Source organism: Jaculus jaculus, chromosome 12 (genome assembly GCF_020740685.1).
Source record: "Jaculus jaculus isolate mJacJac1 chromosome 12, mJacJac1.mat.Y.cur, whole genome shotgun sequence".
Lineage (NCBI taxonomy): Eukaryota > Metazoa > Chordata > Mammalia > Rodentia > Dipodidae > Jaculus > Jaculus jaculus.
The window spans coordinates 80,734,304-80,752,270 of NC_059113.1; the positions used below are offsets into that span (position 1 = coordinate 80,734,304).

The following is a 17,967-nucleotide window of genomic DNA, read 5'->3' on the forward strand; positions in this document are numbered from 1 at the left end:
TTCTAGAATTTAATCTTTAAAACTGTTTTTTTTTTTTTTAAGAAATTAGTGTATGCTGTGCCTTGCTGTATTATTTGGCATATTTTCGTGTGTTTTAGTTTTTTAAGCAACTCATACATCACACATAGGAAAAGCTGAGCCATTGTTTCTTTGTCCGTTCTGTTACATTTATTATTTTATCTCCTTGTATTGATGTGAATGCAAAATTTCCCCCATAGACATGTGTTTGAGAATAAGACAGAAACTTAATTCTCATTGGGAGTTATATCCTTGCTGAAGGAGTGTTACTAGAGATAGTCCTGAAGTTTACCTGTGTGTTCAGCTACATCACTCTAGCTACCTCCTTTCCTGTTTTGCTTTGCTATGCTTTCTCCATCATGACGAAACATTCTCTTAAAAGGGCAATGCTGAGGTAAAACTTTTCTCACATAAACTATCTCTGATCAGGTATTTATTTATTTATCTCAGCAATGAGTAGATAAGTGCTACAGGAATTTGGCACCAAAGTAGGATTGTAATTTATTTATTTATTTATTTTTGTAGGTTTAAGGGTTTTATTATCAAAGTCTTGTAAAACATTTCCAGAAACTACATTAACATGGCACAGATGGTAGCCTACTTCTGTTGCTGCACAAAAGTGAAGCTTCAGACTCCTGTACCTAAGAAAACAATTGCCTACCTAGTTTGCATAACATGGAATCACTGTGCATAAGATTACTACTGCAGTCATAGGAACACAAATTTATTGGTTTTTATACAAATTGAGATCAAATAAAGTACATTATCAAGTAGATTTGTCTTACTTTAAAAGCATACAAAGGTCAACTTAAAATGCACTGCCCTCCTTTTTTTCAAACAGCTTTAAAACAAATTAATAAAAGTTGAAAATTGAAAATCAGGATGAGGTAACTTTATTTTACAAATGGACTGGATAAGCAAGTAGCTTTCACTGGCATGTGTGAAATAAATTATTCGGGAAGGAAAAAAACCCTCCTAAATACCTATGAAATGGGGTACAACTTTAATTAAAAATATTCTATGTCTCACGGCCAGAGTTTTATTTGAAAACTTCTTTCTGTAATTAAAGCCTACTTAGCCATCAAAAAGTTGGTGCATGTATGTAACCTTTGAAAGTTAAATAAAGCCACAAAAATTTAGCTACAAGGCTTAAAGGATTATCTATTACAAATGCTTGTTTCCAGGTGTAACTCTAAAAATGTTAATTTGTCATGTCAACAAACAAGACCATAGTAGATTTGTCATGTTGGAAAACTTTAATGACATTTAGGATATTCTCGCCACAGTAACATGCAATCAGTGCATTCCCTACATGACTCTATCACGGCAATGACTCGGATTCTAGAATACTAAGTGACGTACTTAATAAGAGATCATACAACAGAAACAACCCATGCCTGCTGGAGATGCATGTAGCGGTTCATGTTTGTTACAAGCAGCACCAGAATAGTACGACTGCTCGGGCACACCATCAGACGTCACCACACAGGAGTGGTTACCCAGGCCCATTCTCTAAAAGCTTTTGGTGTCAGTAACTAGAGACCACTATCCGCAGCTGCGCAGCCCTGGTCGTGGAGCTGTGCATCAAGGCGGAGATGACCACGCAGCACTGACTCACTCGGAGGACGACGCTGAGCCCAAGCACGGTTGCTGCAGTGCCCAGTCGCTCATGCCCATGTCTTCCTCATGATGGTCATCCTGTTCACTTTGGACTCTCGTAGGGCGTCACCTGCCCCCTTCTCCACAAAACACTCCTTTACTTTAGGGGACACTGCTTCTGTCAGTTTTTTCTCCTCCTTCTTCCCTTTTTCGCTATCATAGCCTTGCTCCTCTTCATCATAATCCCGCGTCACCTGTTGGACGTCTTTATCACTCTCTGGCTTCCTCTCCCGCTCCTTTTCCTTGTCTTTACTTTTCTTCTTCTTGCTTGTTGAGCGCTCCCTTTCATCTCTTTATCTTTCTTCTTCTCTTTCTTATGTCTCCTTGGGGATGGTGAGCGGGACAGTTTCCTTTTAGGAGACCTAGGCTTCTTTGGGGATCTGCTCCCACTCCTGCTTCTTCTTGGCCGTCTCTCTCTGCTTGCACTGCTAGAACGTCTGGCTGTGCTGTAGCTTTTTGGTGGTGTTTTGGAACGTTTCTTTTCTTTGTCTTCTTTCTTTTTGTCTCTGGTTTTTGATGTGCTTCTTGACCTTCTAGCCTATCTCGGGAATGAGATCTTCTCCGTTTTGGACTTTTGGATCTCCGTCTACTCCTGGACTTAGAATGTGACCGCCTCATCGACCTGCTTCTTGACTGCCTGTGTCTAGAAGACGAGGGCGTCCTCCTCCTCCTAGAACGTGATCTTGACCTTGAATGTCTTCTCCTTTCTTCTTTCGTATCTGGCTCGATAGCGGCAGAAATCAGGGACTGCGCCTCATGGACTCTTTTCATAGCTTCCTCTATCTCTTTACTAGAAGTGTCTGATTTCAGACTTGGTGAGACAAGACCAGCAGCGACATGATTCAACTTGGGATCAACAGTACTCATAAGTTTCAGCAGCTGATCTGCAGCAAGAGACTGAGAATTCAAGTTTGCTCCAGGAAGCCCAAGAGCAGCAAGGGCAGGATCAAGACCTGGAGCTCCCAAAGCCGCCAATGGAACGGCGCCAATCTGAGTAACTGGGCTGGGTGTAGGCAGGAGTCCACCACCAGGCAGAAGACCTGCCTCTGCATGGGCTGGTGCCAACAGAGACCAAGCCTTAGTGTCATCAGGAGTAACTCCTTCAGCATACGGTACGACTCTCAGAGCTCTGTCAGCGAACACGGTGCTTGTCAGATGTTGCGCCACAGCTGCGGGATCCGGTCATGGAATTTAACAAAGCAGACACGAGACGAGACTGGCAAAGGCGAATCATCCGGCGGGAAGAGGCGCAGCTCGTCGATCTTGCCCAGGAAGCCGAAGAGCGTCCGCATCTGCTCGGAGCTGGCGCTCGGGGACACGTTGGTCACCTGGATCACCTCGGTGCCGCTGCCGCCGCCCGGACCACCACGGGGCCCCGGGCCCGCCGCGCCGGGACGACGGCAGCGCAGCTCAGGGCGCCGCCGCGGCCTGCCTCCTACCTGAGCCGAGTCTCTGCCGGGCGCTAGGTCCGCACCGGAGACGGGAGTGCACTTCGGTCCAGCAGGCCCCGGAGCTGGCGATGACGACCAGGATTGTAATTTAAATAAACTTGGATGTTTGGCTTTTAATCTTTTAGAACTGTTGTGTGCAAGGAATGTAGAAGAAAATGGAGCTTTTATCTAGAGAAGGTTTGCAATGCTATAAGTAGGAATTGATGGACCATTCTGGTTCCAGTCTTACAGTCTTTCATTAATATTACTATAACACATTATAAATATAAGAACAAATATGAAATTATTAGTGGTAGGATTTTTTTTCACCATTGTATCTATGAAGCTTAGTGCAAATTAGTTGTTAAATATACATTCATCAAAATACATAATTGTGGGGCTGGAGGGGTTGCTTAGTGGTTAGAACATTTGCCTGCAAAGCCAAAGGACCCAGGTTCAATTCCCCAGGACCCACGTTAGTCAGATGCACAAGAGGGCGCATGTATCTGGAGTTCATTTGCAGTGGCTGGAGGCCCTGGTGTGCCCATTCTCTCTCACTCTCTCTCCCTCTTCCTCTGTCAAATAAATAAAAATAAAATACTTTAAAAAACTTACAAAGTATCTTCAGAGTGGAAAAATTAAATAAAGGCAGCTTTCTGGGAAGACTTATAAAAAGTATATAATTGTGGGCTGGATTGCTTAACAGTTAAAGTGTTTGCCTGCAAAGCCAAAGAAACTAGGTTTGATTCACCAGGACTCACATAAGCCTAATGTGCATGGTGCCATGTGCATCTGCAGTTCATTGGCAGTGGCTAGAGGTTCTAGCATACCCATTCTTCTATTTCTATCCGCCACTCTCTTTTTCTCTTTCTTGAATAAAAAACTATATATGGTAATTTTTGTACACTTTAAAGACATATGTACTAGGTTTCTTATTGTTAAAATATTTTATTTCAGATATTATTACTGGGCAAATATAACTATCATGTTTGTTGTAATTTGAGAAGCCAATGAAATAACATGATTATCTCTTTTAATTAAAAGGCAATGGTGTGTGTATTTAATTATTTTGGCTAATCAAAAAAAATTCTTAAAAATGTGAATGTGTTTATCAGTTCAATGAACATACTGTTTCAAACTTCCATTATTTAGCAAAGTCCCTGACTTCCCAATGTAGTTGGTGTGCTTATGTTATTTATCTATAATTGCTTTACAGTACAATTATGTGCTCTCCATCAGTGGTTAAGAACCTTACATATGAATTTGTATTAGATTAACAATATTTTGGTATGGCATCTCATTACCATAACCATCATAAATGGACAATTATAGCCATTAAGGCTACTGATTGTGTGGCAGTTAATGTATCTTAAGCACTCTGCTAAGTATGTTTACATATTATCTCATCTGGTTTGCTTTTAACACAAAGTGATGTACTAGAGACTTTATTTCTTCTTTTGATCAATATTCAAACTGATTCTGATAATACAGTTGAGGGTAGGCTCTGTTATGAAGGTGATCCTGTATGTATATAGGTAGAAACTTAAAAAAAAAAAAAACTATACTTTTATAACCCCTTAACATTTTAAACATGTTGTGAAAAACATGTCATTTCACATACTGATCCCTATTGTCCAGTTTCATAAACACAGGGTCAGTGGCCTGTTGTGATGGGTCAAGATCACAAGACAACATGTGCTTATTCTCCAGAAGACAATGGGACCTCTTCCCCACTTCTTGTTTCTAGAGAAAGCAAAAACTATGATTTCACCTATTGACATTTTGTATTTATTTTCATCTGTCACATGTACCTTATCTCACTACGTTTGAATTTAATACACCTTGTAAGTTAACTCTTTCCATTGTAATTAAGTGGGAATTGGACACTGCCCACCAACCTTTGCAAACAATCACTCTTTATAGCTTGAACCACCTTTCCAGCCCCTAATAATATAATTGTTAAAAGTATTAATGGAATATCAATGTATGAATCATGGAAATTTAGATAAAAATACTAACATCAACAAAAGCACAACCTGACATTTTATTAATTCTTTGAATATTATTTATTTAACATATCTTATGTGAGCTATAAATTCATTTTCATAAGATACATTTTTATTGGCATATATCTATTGCACATAACGATTGGTTTCATAAGATCATTTCTATGTGAGTCCATCATCATGGCATTTGCCCAAATTCTACCTACAGCTTCCCTTTCTTCCTAACCTTTTATGTGATTCCCCATTATTTCCCATAGTCTTCCTTTAACATGAAATAGAAGTGAGACTGTGTGTGAAGAATGTCATATATAATTAAATGTTTTTATTGTAAATGATTTTATATACCTGTATAGAATCCATGATCTACAAATGAGAGAAAAATATGATATTTATCTTTTGGGGTTTGACAGATTTGATGATCATCAGTTTCTTCAATTTCCTGCTATTTACATAATTTAATTCTTTTTATGAATTGATAAACCCCTGGAGGCATATATTCCACTTTATTTTCATTCATTTGTAGATGAATGATGTGGTGGTTTTATTCAGGTGTCCCCCATAAACTTAGGTCTTCTGAATGCTAGTCTCCCCAGCTGATGGCAGTTGGAAATTAAAGCCTCTAGGAGGCGGTTTATTGTTGGGGTGGGCTTATAGGTATTATGGCCAGTTTCCCCATGCCAGTGTTGCTCTCCTGTTGCTATTGTCTACCTCATATTTCCCAGGGGGTGATGTCCACCCTCTACTCATGCCACTGTTTTCCCAGCCATCATGGAGCTTCCCCCTCAAGCATGGAAGCCAAAATAAGCCTCTTTTCCCACAAGCTGCTCTTGGTTGGGTGATTTTTACCAGCAATGTGAACCCAACTGCAACAGTAATATTGGTACTAAGGACTGGGATTGCTACTAGACACCTGACTGTGTGGCTTTGGCCTTTTGGAGCTGGTTTTCAAGAGGAATGTGGAAGGATTTGAAACCCTGGCCTACGAGATGCCTTGCAGTGTATAAATACAGCTTAATGGACTATTCTGGTCAGAGTTGAAAGATCTGAATTCAGTAAGATCTATGGACTGTGAGCATTGGCTTATCAAAGCAAGAAAGAGCTTTGCTTGGACTGGGCTAGGAAGATTATTTGTGAGAGGCTTGCTGTTATGCCTGTGTCCTGAGAACTTGTGCAGGGTTACAGTGCATAAAGCAGATGGGTGTGAGCAGAGAGATTTGCACAGAAAAAATATGAAAGTCTTTGGGTGAACTTCTGTCCATATAGCTGCAATTGAGAGATGACAACCTTTGAGATTGGGCCAGCTGACATGCACTGGGGATACAGGAAGAAGGTAAACTCTTGAAGGGGCCTGAGTGCTCGAGTGTCCTGTTCTTCAAAGTTTGCTTTATTCCCCCTGTATTAACAAATTGGCACCCTACCTGGTATTGTGGAGTATGAAAAATACAGGAAAGAGAGGGTCATTTAATTTGAACATGGTCTTGTATTTTGGAAATAGCTATGGACAGTTTTAAGCAGGTTTGCTGGATGCCTGCATGGATATGCCATGGTGCTCTGAGGATCTGAGGATGAACCATGCACTGGAGACCCAGTAGAGATGCCAGGCCCACAAAATGCCTGCCAGGGAAAGCTGCTGGTCCCTGATGAAGTTGTCTAGGATTGTGATTAGCCTAGCTGGAAGGGTGGAATTGGTACTCCAGACACTTGTTGGGTTAGGATTTTCAGACTTGGAGTCTTGTGATTGGCTAGAATTGTTGGATTTGGAGCTACAGAGTTTGATGTTTGCCTTGCTTAAATTATATATTGCTTTGCTATGCTCAATGCGATTTTTTTGTTTTTTGCAGTGTGAATGTTTATTCTGTGCCATCATGGGGTTTGGGGAGAATTTTTGGTGATATAGCTCAATTGAAGACAAGGACTATGGGAATGTTTGAAGATTGTTAGGATTGATAAAATCTGTAGACTTTTAAAGTTGGATGAGTGCATTGCATTTTATCTTCTTAGTTATCACTGCCACCTGTAAAGCAAGGTTAACTATCCAAAAGTAAAAATTTCATTAATATATGGGTATAAAAATAAACAATTAGAGTGTAATTTGATGGATAATATGTACATTTAGGTCAATACAAATGGTAGGGTCTCCCTTTTTTATCCATTCATCAGTTGTTGGTCATCTAGGCTGAATCTATTTTCTAGCCATTTTGACCTCAGCTAGAGTAAACATGGTGGAGCAAGTATCTCCAGAAGAAATTGTGGAGGACTTAGGGCATAAGTAGTAGCATAGTTGTATCTTATAGTGTGTATCTATTTTTAGCATTTTAAGAAACCTCCATACTGATTTCCATAGGGGCTGTTTGAGTTTGCATTTCAACCAACAGTGAATCGTTCTATTGCAGTTACTTCATTATGATGGGAAAAAATGTCTGACCAAAGGGAATTGATGGAATTAAATAATTTACTTTGGCTTAAAGTCTTGAGAGGAAACTCCATTATGCAAAAAAAGAATAGTAGATGTCTAGATAAGATTGCTTAGTGGTTAAGGCATTTTTTTGCAAAGCCAAAGGACCCTTGTTTGATCCCTAAGGACCCATGTAAACCTGATGAACAAGGTGGCACAGGCATCTGGAGTTCATTTGTAGTGTCTGGAGTCCCTGACTATTGGGAGCTATGAACCAAACCTCTGCCATGTTGACAGAAACCACCATATAGCAAGTTAAGTTTCTATTTCCTCATCTAATGATCTATTACCAGAAATGAAGGAGCCATTACACCTGGGTGATAGCCTCTCCTTGTGCTGCTGGTAATTGATGAACAAACAAAGAAATTGCATTTAGTTAGTAACCCTGTGATCTCTGGCCTGATTATGACTCCTTCCCCCTACAACCCTATATAACCCTATCTGTAAAAATAAACTTCGATACCTTGACAAATACCTAGCCTGGTCTCCTTCTTGGGTCTGTTTGCCTCCCCCATTCAGGTTAGCTTCTCCTCAAGTCCTTGTTCAACTCCCTGCTGGCCAGGGCACCTGACAAGCCCATCTCCCCCCACCTCTACCTCAGTGCCTGTCTCTCTCTATATATCTCAAATAAATAAAACTGTTTAAAAAATAAAGAAAAGAATTATAGAGAAGAGATTAAACATCACTTCTTGCCACAGCAGGAGGGAAACAGCAGCAAGAGAGAGTGAGATGAAATCTTGCAAGGGAGCTGGCTAGGCTATGAAATCCCATAGCCTACCCCAAGAAATACAATTCCTCCAGCAAAGCTCTAACTCCCAAATTTTCATGAGATTGAGACAAAGCATACAAAACACATGAGTTTGCAGGGTACATATAATCAAACAACCACACAAACATGCATGACCATTTATTGTGTTATTTTTTCTTACTGCTGTATAGAATTCCATTGTGTAGATTTACCACATCTTAGTTATGTATTCTTCTAGTGATGGACATTTAGGTTGATTCCAGCTCTTAGCAATTACAAATTGGGCCACTACAAATATGGTTGAGCAAATATCTCTGGCCTATGGTTTGAAGCTTTTAGCCCAGTAAGGGAATAACTGGGTCTGTTGGTATCTCTATAGTCAGATTTTTCAGGAGTCTCCATATTGCTTTCCAAAGTGGTTGTACCATCTTACATTCCCACCAACAGGGGATGAGTGTTCCTACTTCTCCACATCCTCGCCAGCATTTATTTTCATTTGAGTTTTTGATGTTTGCTATCCTTATTGGGGTAAGGTGGAATCTCATAGTTGTTTTAATTTGCATTTCCCTGATGATTAGGGATGATGAACATTTTCTTAAATGTGTGTTTGCCACTTATATTTCTTCCTCTGAGAACAGCCTGTCCAGTTCTTTGCCCCATTTCTGAGTGCTTTGTTTGACTTATTGTTGTTTAGGTTTTTGAGTTCTTTGTAGATTCTAGAGATTAGGCCTCTGTCAGTTGGATATAAAGCAAATATTTTCTCCCATTCTGTGGATAATCTATTGGCTTTGCTTATTGTATGTTAGTCTGTGAAGAAACTCTTCAGCTTGTGATCCCTTTGGTTGAGTGTATGTTTAAGATCCACTGCTACTGGGGTTTGTTCAGGAAGTCTTTTTCCTTTCTTATCTCATGGAAAGTTCTACCTATATTTTCTTCTAGTAGTAGCCAAGTTTCTGGTCTTATATTGAGGTACTTGATCCATTTGGACTTGAGTGTTATGCATGGCGAGATGTGTGGATCAAGTTTCAATTTCCTGCAGGTTATCCAGTTTCTCCAGTACCATTTGTTGAAGATGCTGTCTTTTTTTCCCAGCCTATAGTGTTGGGGCCTTTGTCAAATATCAAGTAGCTATAGTTACTTGACCCAAAGTCCGGGTCCTCAAGTCTATTACATTGGTCTATACTCCTGCTTTTATGCCAGCACCATGCTGTTTTTATTACTATGGCTATGTAATATAGCTTTAGAGCAGGTAGGGTGATACCTTCAGAGGTATTTATTTATTTATTTATTTTATTATTTTTTTTTTTTAAATTTCTTTTCTGTTTTAAAAAGCTCATTGTGGATTGTAGGCCCAAGCTGGAAGTGGGGGTTACAGGTCAGTGTCCACTAAGAAATTGAGGAAAAAGATTACTAATATACAAGAGTTAGAGAGAAGAGAGATAGAGGGGAGAGGGGGAGAGGGAGGGAGGGAAGATGTAGGAGATTTAGGTCAGTCTTGATCCTACCCTCTCCAGTGTCTTGTGGTTCAGGTGTTTCCTATAAGGGACTAGTGAAGGTTCAGTCATTTGGTCTGTCTTTTAGGAAGTAGAATTTTATGGTACCATTGCCGTTTGGGTCCGGATTACTGTTTTCCACCCTTTGATTCCCTCCCCGCCCTCCCATCCATCTTATTGTCTAGTCCATGAGGTACTTGCTGGGTATGTAAGGCATCTTGGGCAAATTCAGGTTAGGTGTTGCAGATGAGTGAGACTATGTGTCGATTTTTTTTCTGTGATTGGGTAAGTTCGCTGAGAATGATCTGTTCCAGGTTCAACCATTTTTCCTCAAATTTCTTTATGTCATTTTTTCTTACTGCTGTATAGAATTCCATTGTGTAGATATACCACATCTTTGTTATCCATTCTTCTAATGATGGGCATCTGGGTTGATTCCAGCTTTTAGCTATTACGAATTGAGCTGCTACAAACATGGTTGAGCAAATCTCTCTGGCTTTTGGTTTGAAGGTTTTAGGGTACATGCCCAGTAATGGTATAACTGGGTCTGTTGGTATTTCTATAGTCAGCTTTTTCAGGAGTCTCCATATTGCTTTCCAAAGTGGTTGTACCATCCTGCATTCCCACCAACAGTGAATGAGTGTCCCTGCTTCTCCACATCCTCGCCAGCATTTATTTTCATTTGACCTTTTGATATTGGCTATCCTTATTGGAGTAAGGTGGAATCTCATAGTTGTTTTAATTTGCATTTCTCTGATGATTAGGGATGATGAACATTTTCTTAGGTGTGTGTTTGCCATTTGTATCTCTTCCTCTGTGAATTGCCTGTTTAACTCTGTGCCCCATTTTGTGAGTGGGGTATTTGTCTTCTTATTGTTTAGACTTTTGAGTTCTTTGTAAATTCTAGAGATAAGGCCTCTATCAGTTGGATAACCTGCAAATATTTTCTCCCACTCTGTGGGTATTCTATTGGCTTTGTTTATTATATGCTTATCTGTAAAGAAACTCTTCAGCTTCATATGATCCCAATGGTTGAGTGACTGTTTAAGAACTTGAGCCACTGGGGTTTTATTCAGGAAGTCTTTTCCCATTCCTATATCATGGAAAGTACTTCCTAAATTTTCTTCCAGTAGTTTTCGAGTTTCTGGTCTTATGTTGAGGTCTTTGATCCATTTGGATTTGAGTGTTGTGCATGGTGAAATGTGTGGATCAAGTTTTAGTTTCCTGCATGTGGTTATCCAGTTTGTCCAGCACCATTTGTTGAAGATGCTATCTTTTTTCCAGTCTATATTGTTTGGGCCTTTGTCGAATATCAAGTAGCTATAGTTGCTTGGCCCAAAATCCAGGTCCTCAAGTCTATTCCATTGGTCTATACTCCTGTTTTTATGCCAGTACCATGCTGTTTTTATTACTATGGCTTTGTAGTATAACTTTATATCGGGTATGGTGATGCCACCAGAGGTATTTATTTTGCTGAGTATATGCTTGGATATCTGAGGCCTTCTGCCTTTCCATATGAAATTGAAGATCATTTTTTCTATCTCTGTGAAGAACACTGTCGGGATTTTAATTGGAATTGCATTAAATCTGTATATTGCCATTTGTAGGATTGCCTTCCTCCCAATATTAATTCTGACTATCCAGGAGCATGAGTAGTCTTTCCATTTTCTCAAGTCCTCCTCAGTTTCTTTTTTGAGTGTTTTTAAGTTTTTGCTGTATAGATCTTTCACGTCCATGGTTAAAGTTATACCAAAGTATTTTATTGTTTTTGTTGTTATTGAAAATGGGACTATGTCCCTTATTTCTTTCCCTGTATCTTTGTCATTTGAATATAGAAAGGCTAATGATTTTTGTGCATTGATTTTGTATCCTGCTACTTTGCTATAGGAGTTAATAATCACCTTCAGGAATTTTGGGATGGAGGAATTTTGGGATGTGTTGTTGGATTCGTTTTTTGAGGATTTTGTTCAGGATCTTTGCATCCAAGTTCATCAGGGAAATAGGCTAGTAGTTTTCTTTTCTTGTGGTATCCCTGCCTGGTTTTGGAATTAGGGTGATACTAGCTTCATAAAAGGATCTGGGTAGCTTACTCTGCTCTCCAATTGTGTGCCACAGTTTGAGCAAGATTGGTTTGAGTTCTCCTATGAAGGTTTGATAGAATTCAGCTGAGTAGCCATCTGATCCTGGATTCTTCTTTTGGGGGAGGTTTTTTTTTTTTTTTTTTAAATTACTTTTTCCCTCCATTTTAAAGTCCTTTTTTTTATTGGCAACTTCTATACTTACAGACAATAAACCATGATAATTCCCTCCCCTCTCCAACTTTCCCCTTCACCACTCCACTCTCCTTTATAGCTACTCTACCTCTCCATTAGTCTCTTTTTCTCTTATTATTAGGGTCTTGTGAACGTATTGCTAGGTACTGTGAGGTCATGGATATCAAGAATTTCTGTCTGGACAGTTGCCTTGTAAGGAGTGGTACCCTTCCTTTGGCTCTTACATTCTTTCCACCACTTCTTCTACAATGGACCCTGATTCTTGGAGGGTGTAATAGTGATGTTTCAGTGCTGGACACTCCTCTGTCGCTTATTCACAGCCCTGTGTTGCCTATTGGGTCATCCCAGTGGTCACTGCCATCTAAAATGAGAAGCTTCTCTAACCAAATTGAGAGTAGCATTGATATATGAATAGAAAAATTAAGTGTAGTGTTTTCAGGGCAATTTGGTGAAAATAATATATGCATTTTTCCAGGCAAGAGAAGGCTTTATACTCCTAAGACTCATAAGCACTCCTGCCATAGACTTTTGAGTAGGTTGTCAATATTACACATGCATTCCCTCCCATACAGGGGGCCTCCAGTACAATTAGAGAGCACATGGTTTCCCCAGAGCAGACATGCCACTATTGCACCCATTTGGGAATTTGGTCTAGCTGTCCAACCTTAAGGCTTGCAGTGTCCATGGTTTTCACCACTGATGACTTCTGTCTCCCATAGGGCTACATGCAGTGAAGCTTTTTCCAGCTTTCTATTGGTTGGTCTACAGGGAGAAGGTTTTCAGCTCAGCACCAGATTGATTTCTCAGTGACCATGCCACCAAGGAATTTGAAGTCATCAGCAATAGGGGCTTACCATCTCATGCTCATGGAAACCAAGGCCCTTGGCAATAGCCTGTAATGTTTTGGAGGGAACAGGTACCTCCCTGGCCAACAACTCTGTTAAAGGTTTCCCATCCCTGGCACTGAAAATTTTCTAGTAGCAATTGATGGCTTCTGGATCTGCCATTATCCAAAAAAATAAGCTTTGATATATCTTATTCAGAATATCTTGAGTTTTTATTGACCCTCCCCCAACCCCATGCTTCTGTTACTCATTTGCTTCTCCTGGCCTCATTTAGGTCATTTCACTCCCTGTAATCTGCTCTTCTACTTACATATATACAATATCATCTCCTAAAGTTCTTCCCTCTCCTCCCTGCTTTATAGCCTTTTTCTAGCTTATGGGCCTCTCCTACCAATTCTTGGTTCCAGTTCACAGACAAATCTAAAAAAAATTGTAGGTAAGATCCACATATGAGAGAGAACATGTGACATTTGGCTTTGTAGGCCTGAGTTATCTCACTTAGTATAATCTTTTCCAGATTTACCCATTTCCCTGAAAATCTTATAATTTCATTTTCTTTACTGCTGAATAGAACTCCATTTTGAAAAGGTACCACATCTTTATTATCCATTCACCTGTTGAGGGACATTATCAGCTGATTCCATTTCCTAGCTGTTGTGAATAGAACAGCAATAAACATGGTTGTGCAAGTATCTCTAAGGTAGTGAGAAGAATGATTGGGATATAAGCCTAGGAGTGCTATACCTGGATCATATGGAAAATCTATTCTTACCTGTAACAAGAACCTTCACACTGATTTCTACAATGGCTGGACCAGACTACATTATCACCAACAGTGTAGAAGGGTTCAACATTTTCTGCACCCTAATCAACATTTATTTTTATTTGTTTTCTTGATGGCAGCCATTCTGACTTGAGTGAGATGGAATCTCAAACTAGTTTTAATTTGCATTTCACTGATGGCTAAGAATGTAGAACAGTTTTTTAGATGTTTATATGTCATCTATATATCTTCCTTTGAGAAATCTCTGTTTAGTTCCAAAGCCCATTTTTTTTTAGTTGGGTTACTTGACATCTTATTGTTTTCTTTTATTTTTGGTTCTTTGTATATTTTGGATATTAATCCTCTGTCAGGGGTATAGCTGGCAAATATTTTTTCCTATTCTGTAGGTTGTCTCTTTGCTCTATTCCAGTGTCCTTTGCTGAGCAAAAGCTTTGTAATTTTGTGAGATCCCAGTGGTTGTTTTATGGTTTTATTTTCTAAGCAGTTTGGGTTATATTTAGAAAGTCATTGCCTATGCAATATGTTGAAAGGTTTCTGCTACCTTTTCATCTAGTAGTTTCAGAGTTTCAGGTCTGATATTAAGGTCAATGATCCACTTAGACTTGATTTTGTCCATGGAGAAATATAAGGATCTTTTTTCATTCCTCCGCATATAGATATCCAATTTTTCCAGCACCACTTGTTGAAGAGGCTATGTTTTCTCCAATGAGTACTTTTGTATTTTTGTCAAAAATTAGATAACTGTATCTGCCTGCATTAACCTCTAAGTCTTCCATTCTATTACATTGATCTACGTGTCTGTTTTTGTGCCAGTACCATGCTGTTTTTGTTACTGTGGCTTTGTAATATAGCCTAAAGTCAGGTATGGAGATACAACCAGTCTTATTTTCTTGCTTAAAATTGTTTTGGCTATTTGAGGTTTGTTTTGTGTTCCCAGATTAATTTTAGAATCATTTTTCTATTTCTGTGAAGAATACCATTGGAATTTTAATGAGGATTTCATTAAATGTGTAGATTGCTTTTAGTAAGATTGCCATTTTCACAATATTGATTCTCCTAGTCCTATATATTTCCATTTCCTATTGTGTTCTGAAACTTCTGTCATGAGTCTTATAAATTTCTCATTGTAGAGATCCTTCATTTCCTTGGTTAAGTTTATTCCAAGGTACTTTTTTTATAGCAAGGCAAAAGTAGATTTTATTTTATTTTAGATAGATAGATAGATAGATAGATAGATAGATAGATAGATAGATAGATAGATAGAGATATATAACTTCTGTACTTATAGGCAACAAACTATAGTATTTCCCTCCCATTCCCCACTTTCCCTTCATAGCTTTGCTCACCATCATATCCCCTTCCTCTCTTCTAATTTGATGTCATCACCTTTATCTCCTATTATGAGGTTCTTTTGTGGGTATTGATAGGCACAGTGAGGTGTTGGATATCAAGACCAAATTTTGTACAGACAATTGTATGTAAGCCATGGTACCCTTCCTTTGGTTATTACATTCTTTCTGCCACCTCTTCCACAATGGACCCTGAGCCTTGGAGGGTATGAGATGTTTCAGTGCTGGACACTCCTCCATCCCTTCTTCTCACCACTATGTTGCCTTTTGGTCATTCCAGTGGTCATCAGCATCTGAAAAGAGAAGTTTCTATAACAAGATGTGAGAGTAGTATTAATATATGAGTATAAGCATTAAGTGCAGTGCTTTCAGGGCAATTTGGTGAGATTAATATATGCATGTATCAAGACAAGAGCAGGCTTTATATCCCTAAGAGTCATGAGTTCTACTACCATAGGCTTTTGATGAGGTTTTCAGTACCAGACATGTATTCCCTCCTATAGAATGGGCCTTCAGTTCAATTAGAGAGCAGCTGGCTTCTCCCAGAGCAGACATGCCACTATTGCACTGGCTCAGTCATTTGCTCTGTCTGGCCATACTTGAGGTGTCCATTGTTTTCACAGCTGATGACTTATATCACTTATATATCATTTATATGTCTCCCATAAGACTGCATATAGTGCAGCTTTTACCAGTTGGCTGGGTTACAGGGAGGTTTTCTGCTCAGCACCAACTTGATTTCTCAGTGACTTTGCTACTCAGCAAGTGAAGTCTTCAGCAATAGGGTCTTCCCATCTCTCTCTTGGGAATCCAATGGTATTGGCAATAGCCTATAATGTTTTGGAGGCAAAAGTTAAATCCCTGGCCAACAATTCACTGGAAGGAATCCCATCCTTGGCACTGAAAATTTTCTATTAACAATCTATGGCTTTTGGATGTACCATTATTTAAGAAAGTAGATATTCATATGTCTTATTAAAAATATCTTGAATTTTGATTGGCTCTACCCCCAGCTACTTTTTTTTGAGCCAATTGTGAATGGGAGAGATTTACTGATTTCACCCTCTGCATGTTTGTTCTTAGTATATAAGAAAACTACTAATTTCTCTATGTTAATTGTATTCTGCTATGTTGCTGTATTTTTCCACTCTAACAGTTTGCTGGTAGAGTCTTTAGGGTCCTTTATATATAGAATCATATCATTTACAAATAATGACAATTTAATTTGTTCATTTCCAGTTTTTCTCCCTTTTATGAGTATCTCAGGCCTTAGTGCTATAGCTAGGGTTTCCACTACTACATTAAATAAAAGTAGGGACAGTGGACACACTTGTCTTGTTCCTGAATTTAGTTGGAAAGCTCCAAGTTTTTTCCCCATTTAGTATTATATTGGCTGTAGGTTTGTCATAAATAGTTTTTATTATGTTGAGATATATTCCTTCTATTCCAGGTTTCTGTAGGACTACCATGAAAGAATGTTGTATTTTGTCAAATGCCTTTTCTGCATGTATTGAGATAATCATAGAATTTTTGCCCATCAATCCATTTATATAGTGCATTACATTTATCAATTTGCATATCTTGATCCATCCCTGCATCACTGTGATAAAGCCTACTTGATCAGGGTGAGTAATCTTTCTAATACATTCTTGTATTCTGCTTGCCAATATTTTGTTCAAAATTTTTGCATCTATGTTCATGAGGGAGATTGATCTTTAATTTTCTTTCTTCCTTTTTTTATTCCATCTTTGTCTGGTTTTGGTATCAGGGTTATGCTGGCTTCATAGAAGCCAAACTGGCAATTGATGAGATTGGGGTATTGAAGTCACCCACTAAAATTCTGTTTCATGTTATCTGTGACATTAAGACTAATAGTGTTTGGTGAAATTGGGAGATCCAAAGTTAGGTGCACATATGTTTAGGATTGTAATGCCTCCTGTTGGAGTGTTCCTTTAATCATTATAAAGTGACCTTCGTTATCTTTCCTCACTAATGGTAGTTTGAAGTGCATCCTGTCAGATATCAGGACAGCAACACCTGCTTGTTTTCTAGGTCTATTTGCTTGAAATATCACTTTCCATTCTTTCACCCTAAGACAGTGTCTATTCTTTATTGAGAAATGAGTTTCTTAGAGGCAACAAATGGCAGGACCCTGTCTTTTAATCCAGTCTGCAAGCCTGTGTCTTTTGGTTGGGACATTGAAGCCATTCGTATTAAGAGTTATTACTGAAAGTTATGTGTTTATTCTCACCATTCTTCTTGTTTTGTAGTGCTTCCTGTTTCCCTTTAGTCTCTGGTTTAAACTGTTATTTGAGTATGGTTTATTTTTTCCTGTTTCCCCATGTATATGCTTTGCTTTCTCTTCAGCATGAAAGATTCCTTCAAGTATGTATTTCCTTTAGAGCTGGTTTAGTTATCATGAATGCCTTTAACGTGCTTTGTTGTGGAATGTCCTTATTTTGGCTTCAACTTGGATAGATATCTTTGCAGGATAAAGTACTCTGGGTTGACAGCTGTTACCTTTCAGAACTTGGAATACATCATCCCAAGCCCTTCTGTCTTTTAAAGTTTGTGTTGAGTGATCTCTTGTGATCCTGAAGGGCTTTTCTTTATAGGTGGCTTGCTTTTTCTCTCTAACTGCCTTCAGTATATTTTCTTTTGTTTCTGTGTTTAACAGTTTATTTATAACATGACCAAGAGAGGTTCTTTCCAGGTCTTGTCTGTTTGGTATTCTTACAGCTTCTTGAATCTGCATTGGTATTTCTTTCCCAATTTGGGGAAATTTTTCTTCTATGATTTTGTTGAAAATTTATAAAGAGCCTCTGGATTGAAATCCATCTCCTTCTACTATACCCTGAATTTTTTGTTTTTAAATTCTTTTTATTTTTTCTTTATTATTTATGTGCA

The 17,967-nt window shown here is 38.8% G+C and overlaps 1 pseudogene; it reads right to left on the reverse strand.

The window, feature by feature from the left end:
- Positions 1-1,632: 1,632 nt before the first annotated feature.
- On the reverse strand, positions 1,633-14,363 carry LOC101616307 (annotated as a pseudogene).
- Between the last annotated feature and the right edge of the window lie 3,604 nt (positions 14,364-17,967).